Source organism: Podarcis tiliguerta (genome assembly GCF_965153285.1).
Source record: "Podarcis tiliguerta genome assembly, chromosome: 5".
Taxonomy (NCBI): domain Eukaryota; kingdom Metazoa; phylum Chordata; class Lepidosauria; order Squamata; family Lacertidae; genus Podarcis; species Podarcis tiliguerta.
In genome coordinates, this window is record NC_139538.1 from 42,174,822 (window position 1) to 42,184,755 (window position 9,934).

A 9,934-nucleotide genomic window follows, 5' to 3' on the forward strand; every position below is an offset into this window, starting at 1 on the left:
ATCCAAAAACAAGACTAAGGAATATGATCTCTGAGCTGGCCAAGGAACATCTCCCGAAAGAAAGAGTTAAAGAGGTTAAAACAAATGTGGTTTAGTGTCTTCAGACTGCCACCTTGTGGACACAGGTTGGCTTAACGACAAGAGTGGCTTCTGTATGTACAGTGTTGGGAAATTTATCTGTTCTGCCAAGGGTCTCCAAATAAGAAGTGCCATGTACAAATAAAGGCAGCAAATTAATATGGCAAAGTCTCTCTTGGAAAGATCTTCTGGAAGCAGATCCACTGAGGGGACCAAGAAGCTGGGCATGGTTCCTTGGATACCCAGGCTGAGCTTAGCTGGGAGAGAGGAACAGAGTGCAGAATCATTTCCCTTCGCTGAATTGTGTCCACGAAAAGCACAGTCCAATTGTGTCAGTTTCTACAAAATGTAGGCAATAAGCATTTGGAACAGTAAAATGTTTACACCTTAGGCAACATAAACTATTTTTCCAGTCTGAGGTTTTAGGTACTTAGGCTACAAATGTTAAAGAAAATAAGAAGGGTGGAAGGGATGTTCATTTAACATTTAGCTTAGTTAAGAGTTCAAGATGTTGTATTTGGGTTTGGTTTTTTACTTTTTTTGATTATTTTAAATTTGGGCTGTGAGCCTCCAAGATAAAGGAGGCTACAAATGTTCTAGAGAAGTAGAAAATAAATAGCAAGGAAAATACAAATAAAGCTAAGATCTCTCTGTGGATTCTTTGTAAGCGGGAAACTCAGTTTCCTCCATTGCTGCTGGGTCCATTTCTTGATCATTTGAGAAGTGACTCTTCCTCCTCCTCCTGCTGCTGCTGCTGCCATTCAGAGCACAGCTGGTGGTGGCAGGTAGCACTGCCACCACACCATTGGGGTATTTTGCTGCTGCCTCTCCCATCACAAAATGGGAGGTCACCTTAAAGTACCCTACACTGCGGGGGTCCTTGGAGTGTTCTCTCATTTCCCAGCACAGAAGAAAATGGAATGCCCACGCTCCTTCTGGTTATCTAAATGAAGAAAGTGTGGCAACAGAAACAAGATCCATCCCCTTCCATGCATCCCTGACTCTGTCAATGTAAATCTCCCATATAAGGCTGTAGGCCACTGGAATTAACTCACTTGCCTTCAGAGGTTTACGATATCTATCTATCATCTATCTATCTATCTATCTATCTATCTATCTATCATCTATCTATCTATCATTTATCTCTGTCATGTGTGTTATAGAAAAACTAAATACTAGTAATCACAATAAGTGATATATGCAATAATAGTACTTAGGATTTACATACAGTGGTACCTTGGGTTACATACGCTTCAGGTTACATACGCTTCAGGTTACAGACTTCGCTAACCCAGAAATATTACCTCGGGTTAAGAACTTTGCTTCAGGATGAGAACAGAAATCGTGCTCCGGCGGCATGGCAGCAGCAGGAGGCCCCATTAGCTAAAGTGGTGCTTCAGGTTAAGAACAGTTTCAGGTTAAGAACAGACCTCCGGAACGAATTAAGTACGTAACCAGAGGTACCACTGTAGTTAACTTCCAGTGGTCAAAGTACTTTTTTTACAGTGTCTCAGAAAGAGGGAGGGACACTTTTATTATCCCCATTTGAGGACAGGCGGGGAAAATTTGACACAGGATTTTCCATTCAAGTTTTCCATATATATATTTTTCATCTAGAGAAGCCAAAGAGAAGGTGTGGATGATGTTTTCGGCTTCAACAAAGCGGTGTTGAAGAGTGCAGTGCTCTCCTTGGGCGAAGTGTGTACAGTGGTACCTCGGCTTAAGAACTTAATTCATTCTGAAGGTCCGTTCTTAACCTGAAACTGTTCTTAACCTGAGGTACCACTTTAGCTAATGGGGCCTCCCGGTGCTGACACGCCGCTGCACGATTTCTGTTCTCATCCTGAAGCAAAGTTCTTAACCCGAGGTACTATTTCTGGGTTAGCGGAGTCTGTGACCTGAAGCGTATGTAACCTGAAGTGTCTGTAACTCGAGGTACCACTGTATGTGAATGAGTGAGGCAGGGTGCGGAGGGGGGGGGGCTTTATCTGTCACTCATGGATCAGGCTGACAGGAGCTGTTTAGGTGGCAAAAAGCCCTGATTGCTGATCTGGGAAAACAAAATAGCAATTGTAATTATGGTCTTTGATAAGATAAGGTCTTGGGTGGGGAAGGGAGTCCTGAGCAATCACTAGCCATTTACACTGAATTAGCAGCTGTCAGTCCATGCTGGTCCCCAGGCTGGGCTGAGAGGGAACATTATTAATGGGATAATTCCTCAGTAAAGCAGAAGGGCTAAGGGTCATCCTGACCACAAGCAGTCTCCTCCTTCCTTCTGGCCCTGCTAGATTTGGGCTTATTGTACCAACAATAGGTAACTAGATGGACTGTTCATACACTTCTTCTGTGTAGGGGTCACATACCCTTAACTTGATTTTTCACCAGTTCACCCACATCCATGTTGCTGCCTACTGTTCAGTGGTCTTGCCTGCCTGCCTGCTCTCATGAAAGGTAAGTTATCCTCTGCCTTTTAAAACGTGTGAGAAGATTCTCTCTGTGTCTTGCTCCCTTTAAAGTTTCTTAGGAACAAAGCAAAACTGCCTGAGACCTTTGGTCCATCTAGCTCAGTACTGTCTGCACTGACTGGCAGCAGCTCTCCAGGGTTTCAGGCAGAGGTCTTTCCCAACCCTACCTGAAGATGCAAAAAGCTGATGCTTTTTGAATGCAAAGCTTGTACTCTACCATTGTGCTAGTTTTCTTTTGCCCTGTATGAAGTGCAGGGAATTTCTCTGGTCTGGGGAATTTTATGTTTGAAAGCCAAAGCAGGACACCCATTTTCTCAACTTGCTGGAACAACACAGGGAAATCTGACCTGGAGCAGATGAACTGAAAGTCACCTTAAACACCAAGTGCTGAGGACTGGAGAAAAATTGGATCTTTTAATTTTTGCGTTGTGCAGCTCAGCCCTACTCAGGAGTGGAGGAAAAGGTTTGTGTCTGATCTCACCTTCCCATATTAGATCTCTCCCCCCCCCCCCTGATTCCTACAAAAGAATTGAAAATACAGGTTTCTGCAGTCTGCTAGAGATCTTCCTATTTCTACCTTTCTCTTACTATTTCAGATTAATCACTCTTTAGCTGCTTGTGGTATAGTCTCTTCATTTTTACTTTTATTTTTTCTAACCTGCTGCACAAGCCCATGAGTTGCTTGCAAAGCACTCTCTCACACACATATTCTTCTTCTTTGGTGACCACTTGTAGCCAAGTAAGATTGTCTTCCATAAACACAGTTTTAACAATGAGTCCGTAAGTGACTGTGGAGGCCAGTTCTGGATCCACATGTCCTTCCACAGTGGGGACATTGGTTTCGGGCTGGAGTTGATCAATCATTCCTTCCTCTTAGCACATTATTCCCTTTTGTCCTGAGTTCGAGTGTCTTCAAAGCCCATGACACCTTTGGTAAAGGCTGTTCTCTAATTGGAGAGCTTGCAGGCAAGTGTTTCCCAGTTGTTGGTGTTTATACTACATTTTTAAAAATTTGCCTTGAGACAGTCTTTAAACCTCTTTTGTTGACCACCAGCATTACGCTTTCCATTTTTAAGTTTGGAATAGAGTAGTTGCTTTGGAAGACGATAATCAGGCATCCACAAAACATGACCAGTCCAAAGAAGTTGATGTTGAAGAATCATTGCTTTGACACTGGTGATCTTTGCTTCCTCCAGTATTAGTTCGCCTGTATTCCCAAGTGATGTGTAAAAATTTTCGGAGACACCGTTGATAGAATCTTTCAAGGAGTTGGAGATGGCATTTATAAGTGGTCCATGTTTCACAAGCATACTGAGCTTTGGGCTGCAATCCTTTCTCCACTAAACCTTCTGAGTATTGTTCTTATTCCTTAACACTTATAAAGTCTTTAAAATTATCTAACTGCTATTCAGATATCAAAAGATAAGATAGTGTCTGCCTGCAGGCTTTCAGTCTAATCCAGGAAAAATTGAGTATAGGGGGAAGGAAAGCAAACACTGGAGCATATACTGATGGGATGGGCCAGGTGAATCTCCCCTTTGCCCCAATATTCACCCTGGAAGGCAGGAGTGCAGACTCACAGTAGCCCTTGATTTCCTGGCTCATAGATGTGGCAAGTGCGCGAACAAGACTGACATCTAAGTAGGTATGTATAAAGATTGTGCTGTTAGTCTCTTGGAAAATGAAAGAGAAGTTCTATTTGCTGGTCTTTTCTCACTGCTATGAGTAAACTATGCCATGTAGGTGTGATTGATGATTCCTTGTATGTATGGCTATTTTTCTAGAAAAAAAGGTACCAGAACTCACCACGAACGCCTCCCTTGCTCTCTCATAATGGCAATGGTGCCCACCTGAGGAGAGGTGCCAGAACTGAGTTCTGGTGAGTTCCAGCTAAAAAACCCCTGTTTGTATGTCCTGAGGAAGAAATTTGCTGCATAAGCAAAGAAAGAAACCACCCCACAGACGAAGCCATTTAACATTTTTGTTTGCTTACAGCACTGACGCTGACAACAACAAAACATGCTTGAGATGATGCATTGAGTTTGGCTTAGCACAAAATGCCACCAGCCGATAACCTTGGTCCCACAATGTATAGTGTCACTCCTTTGGAATGGGTACTGGAGTGACCATTTCATGGTCCAATCGCTCTACTTACCACATCAAAAGAGTTTTACAATGATTTGGAATGAAATATAATAAAATGCTATAAAATAAAATCATGCATAAAAAACCCAGCAGCAGCAACCACAAAGGATAAAAAACAGAATTGCAGCTATAACAACATCTATTTCAGCTAAAAAAGCTATTTGAAATAATAAAAAAGAGGCTTGCATCTGCTGCTTGAAAGATGGTAAAAGAAGATACATACAATTCCAAATAGAGATGGGTGAACTTACCCCATCAGCTACAAATTGTGAAGGGGAATTATTCAAATGGATGTTGTGCCTTCTGTGCTAGGTCAGTCCCTGTCTCTGCCATTGAGTTACCAGCTGACCTGTGTCAGGACATACCATCCCTGGCCTGGAGGGGGGGGGGAGTTATTGGGCTGTTTTTGTTTTTATTTATGTATTTTGTGTTTTTGAATTGTGATTTTATTCTGCATTGCAGGGGGTTGGACTAGATGACCCTTGTAGTCCCTTCCAACTTTACAATTCTCTGATTCTAGATGTACTAATTCAGACAGAAGTTTTCTGATATTTCAATATATCTAGGTTTTTTTTTAACATGTAAACACCAAGTGCATCCTGGGCATCTGGCATGTGTAATGTGGCATTGTTTTTCCAGCCTCATGCATCACACCATCACTGGCTGTTCCCAATTTGTTTCTTCCACATGCCTTTTGCTTGATTGGTTGTTGCATGGTTTCAAATCCAAACTTTTAAACAGCGTGGTTCTTTTGGCACAGAGTAACTAATTTGTTACGGCAAAATCATTTCATGCTCATGTGCACTGCAAATGGGACTTTTTAACTTCCTTCAGAAAGTAAACAGATATATCAAGCGAGATCTGAGCATGTGCAAAGGTGGCAGAGTTTGGGTGCTTAGTCATATGCAGAACATGTGAGCATAGAAAACATCCGTTAACTTGCAATCAGGCTCAGTTTGAATTATGAAAATGTTTGTTGGATCGAAGTCAGGATTCATGAACTATGAACCTACTGGATTCAACCTACAAATAGAATAATATTGAGTTTTGCTGGCCTCACCAAATCCAAACCTTCTTAGCTTGTTCAAGCAGTGGTCTTACTGGTATGCAATGAAATTAACTCCTAAGTGGAACAGCAGTACTTACTGGGGAAGCTACACATATGTCATAATTTTAGTTTTCAATAAGTATTGCTGTTCCAATTCCCCATTGCATTTTAGACAGACAATTGGTTAAAACTCTGTCCTGATGGAAACTGGAAACAGGAAGCTAAAAGATTGATATTACGTTACAATTATGTATCTATCGGTTCTTTTCTTAGTATATCCTTATTGGAAGTGACTGAAAACCTATTATGATGATGATCATGATTATGGTGATAATAAACAACTGGAGTGCAAGGTATCCCTAAATATTTAGGAGAGACAGACAATGGATGGGTCTGATGACCTCGTAGCTTCTCAGGTTTTTATCAGATGTGGCAGTGAAGACAGGATACTGGGTTAAATGGTTTGCATTCACCTGGCAGGAAGTATTTCTTTATAATAACTTTGGGCTTGACAAAACTTTCACTTGAGTTTTGTACACTTTGCAAATGTTGCCTCGAGTTATATCCGTTTAAAAGGATTTTTTTGTTTGATATAGCAACTAAAAATTATTATTTTTTAATGGTTTTGGGATTTTTAATAAAAGAGAACAATGAAAACATAACTTCCAAAGCCAAATACAATAGAATAATTTATCTAAAATAGCCAAGGGAGGGTAACCAAAGCATTGGTAAAGAGAAAATAACAAAGCATCTGATAGAACTCCAAACTTTTTTCAAAGAGGGCCAGATTTGATGAAGTGAAGGGCCATGAGGGCCGACCAAAGTTGTTGACCTTTTTTTAGGGTTGGAGTTGTTGAGGATTTTTTTAGGATTTTACCCCAAAGTTGTTTTTAAGGGACTGGATTAAACTGATCAGAGGGCCACATTAGGCCCCCCAAAAGCACTTGGGACATGCCTGCTTTAAGACCAACAGATTTATTGTGGCATAAAGTTTGGTGGGCAACAGCTCATGCCACTCAATGCATCTCTTGAACATTAAGGTGCCACAAGACTTTTTAGGATGTTGCAACAAAAACAACTAATATTAAAGCTGACTAAGTGCTACATGGAAGAGACAAGTGAGTTTAGATAAATAAGTGTTTTGGGGTGTTACATTGCATATATATATATGGGGTCTGGTTTTACACACACACACACACACACGCACGCGTGAGTGTGATCTGGGTTTGGGTTTTTTCCTAGCGTGGGAGTGGGGGAAATGTTACTGTTCCCAGAAAAAGCACAAAGTTAATTAGACTGCAAACTCCTGCGCTTCTGCCTAGCCCCAACTTTCCTCTGTTTCCAGTTTGAAGGGAAATTAGTGAAGCTGTAACTTCTGGCCTTATCAGTACACAGAGCAGATAGAATTACCTCTCCAGCAGAAGGTGTGCTGCTTCTGAACCCTCCTGGGGCTTTCACCCCCTCTAGCTGACCTGCTCTGTTGCTTGGGCTTGGCTTCAGAAAGCAGCAGACAAGACGAAAAATGACTAGAGTTTGGCTTTAATAGTTTTGTGGATATTTGTGCCACCAATGTTCTCTCCCCCCCACCCTCCTCCGCTGCCATGGCTTAGCCTGCCTTGAAAGTAGAGGAAGAGAGGAAGGGTAAGTGGATAATGGGACTTAGTGGAGATAATGGGCACTGCAGTGTATTTATTTGTTTTGGTGGTGTGTTTTCCCCCTCCTGAAAGTCTTGCTCTTTACTCTAATTCTTTTAATGTCTATCACTTGCTGCAGTTCGCTTGCACTGGTTGTCCCAATCCACAAAACCAGATTTCCCAAAGTCCGTGCATAATAGTTTTAAGTCAAGTCCGGGCCCCATGCTGAACTTTATGTGGTGGTGGCTGGCATGACAGAGTAGCAAACCAAAACTACAGCACTTGTGAGAATGCCTGCTTTCCACTTTGGATGGGATTGGTCTTTAGACCCTCTTTATGGGCACATGAACACCTCTCCCCCAAACACACAGCTGTTGTCTTTCAACAAAAACGAATTACCTTGGGAAAACATGGGCCTGCTGAAACCATACTGGAGGAGTCATGCGATGAGTTCTGGTAGTCATCCAGTAACAATTATGCCTGAATTTATTACCTCACCTCTTCTGTGAATGGGTTATTGGATTCCACTTGGACTTCATGTCTTGGGTTGTCCTTTGAAAAAGATGCTTGGCCAACGCTTTCTAGTGTGTTCACAGGATGATCTCAGAAAGCAATTGTGGGAGCCCCAACAGTCTTGCTAGAATAACCTCACAAACTGGGTTCCTGTGATCCAAGGAAGAGAATGCTGGGACTTATTTGTGGCAGGTGCCCATTCCTCTAGCTACCAGGCGACTGACATGGGGTAACCACTGGCTTCTGTTGACAGGACTGTAATTTAGGTGCAAGTGGATCAGGGTGTAGATGCAGTGGTGTGGATGGGATGTAATGGAAGCTTCTTCCCAACAGCTTAGACGATGCTGATCCTTGTTCAGCCAATCACATCTCCATACTTCTTAATTATCTGCAGTAGGTACAAGTTTGTTCCTGGGTTCCCTTATGCTGGGCTTGGCCTCTTAAAATCCTAAACCAGCCTTAAAAACATCGGGAGAGCATCAGGGATATACTGCAGCAGACTGTGGAGGTTCCATTTAGCCCTTATGACTTAGCATTTATGTATTTATATCCCACCTTTTCTCTAAGGAGCTTGAGGTGGTGCACATGGTTCTCTCCACCCCCCATTTAATACCCACAGCAAAGAAGGTTGCTTTGGGTAGTTTAAGCTGAGAGGCAGTCAGTGAGCTCCATGGTTGAGTGGGGATTTGAACCCTGGTCCCCTAGGTCTTAGTCTGACACACTAACCACTATGCCACACGGGCTCTCATTGGTAGACCTATCCTCAGAATGTGTCTAATTGCCTATACCTCTCCCCATGCCTTGTGCCAGTGGAGTCTACCAGTTCATTTATGCATTGTGTGAAGAATGGCTTTGAATCACATTTTCTTCCCTGGGTTTTTGAGTTGGTCATTTCAGCTCCTAATGGGCCAGTGAAGGCAACAAGTTAACTGTTCTTCAGTCACTCAATGCAAGCCTCCACTCCGGCCCTTCCTCTTTCTTCCCCCAGTTCTTCTCCACTTCAGCAATCTAAAGTGGCCTGGCCATTTTTATTCTCTCTCTCTGAAATGAAAGGTGCTGGGGCTCAAGTCCATCTGGAAGATGCAGCCTTTGCCCTCCTCTCCCAGCCTAGTCCTCCCTGGGGTTGATGAGACTTGTAACATCTGGAGGGCACTGGGTTGGAGAAGGCTGGTGTGCGTACACCATGCAGAAAGGAAGGAAGCCTGTGCCTGTGTGCTCCACATGTCACCAGTGCTGAGCAGCAGCACTGCAAACAGGTTCCACGGCTAAGTGCCAGCCTTGGTCTACATAAAGCAGTGGGGAAGGGGAGGAGAGGGGAGAGAAGCAGCCATTAGGCTTTGTGGGTGCTGGGTGTTAAACACACACACACACACACACACACACACACACACAAATTAACAAAGCACCATTGGCTGCTCCTGCACATAATCTGCATACCCAGCAGCCCAGTTTTCAGAAAACATACCATCACCTTAATGCACTTTCATGCCTTTAATATTTTTATTGTGCTTATGTTTTCATGAAATGTGTACTCTCTGTAGAAAAGTGAAATATACATCTATTTAAGTATTACATGTTCTCTATGTGCAAATATATTTTCCCTGGTCTCAGGCATGCATTTATTTTCAAACCTGTGCACCTACACAGGCCACATTTCTCAGGTCCCATAAAGGACGGATTCCTCACTTTTGCACTCTACCTAGCCTCTAAGGCACACTCGTTTTGCGCCATTATGTGCCGAGCTTGTATTTGTGTAGATGGACAGAGAAAGCATAGGATATGTGTTTGTTTGTGTTTGTGTGTGTGTGTGTGTGTTTGAATATCGCACCAACAACCTTCTCACATAGCCATGTGCATAATACACTTTTACCATTAATGACCGTGAAGACACCCCCAGGCACGGATCCCAACATTTACCCGACATCTCTCCCACGAGCGTTTCTCTCCCCACCGCGACACAAAAGCAGGTGCTTAGACACACTCGCCTCTACACACAGCGATTTCCCTCTCGCGTGTAGCCAAAGCGCCCCACCGTGCTCCAAGGCTGGCAC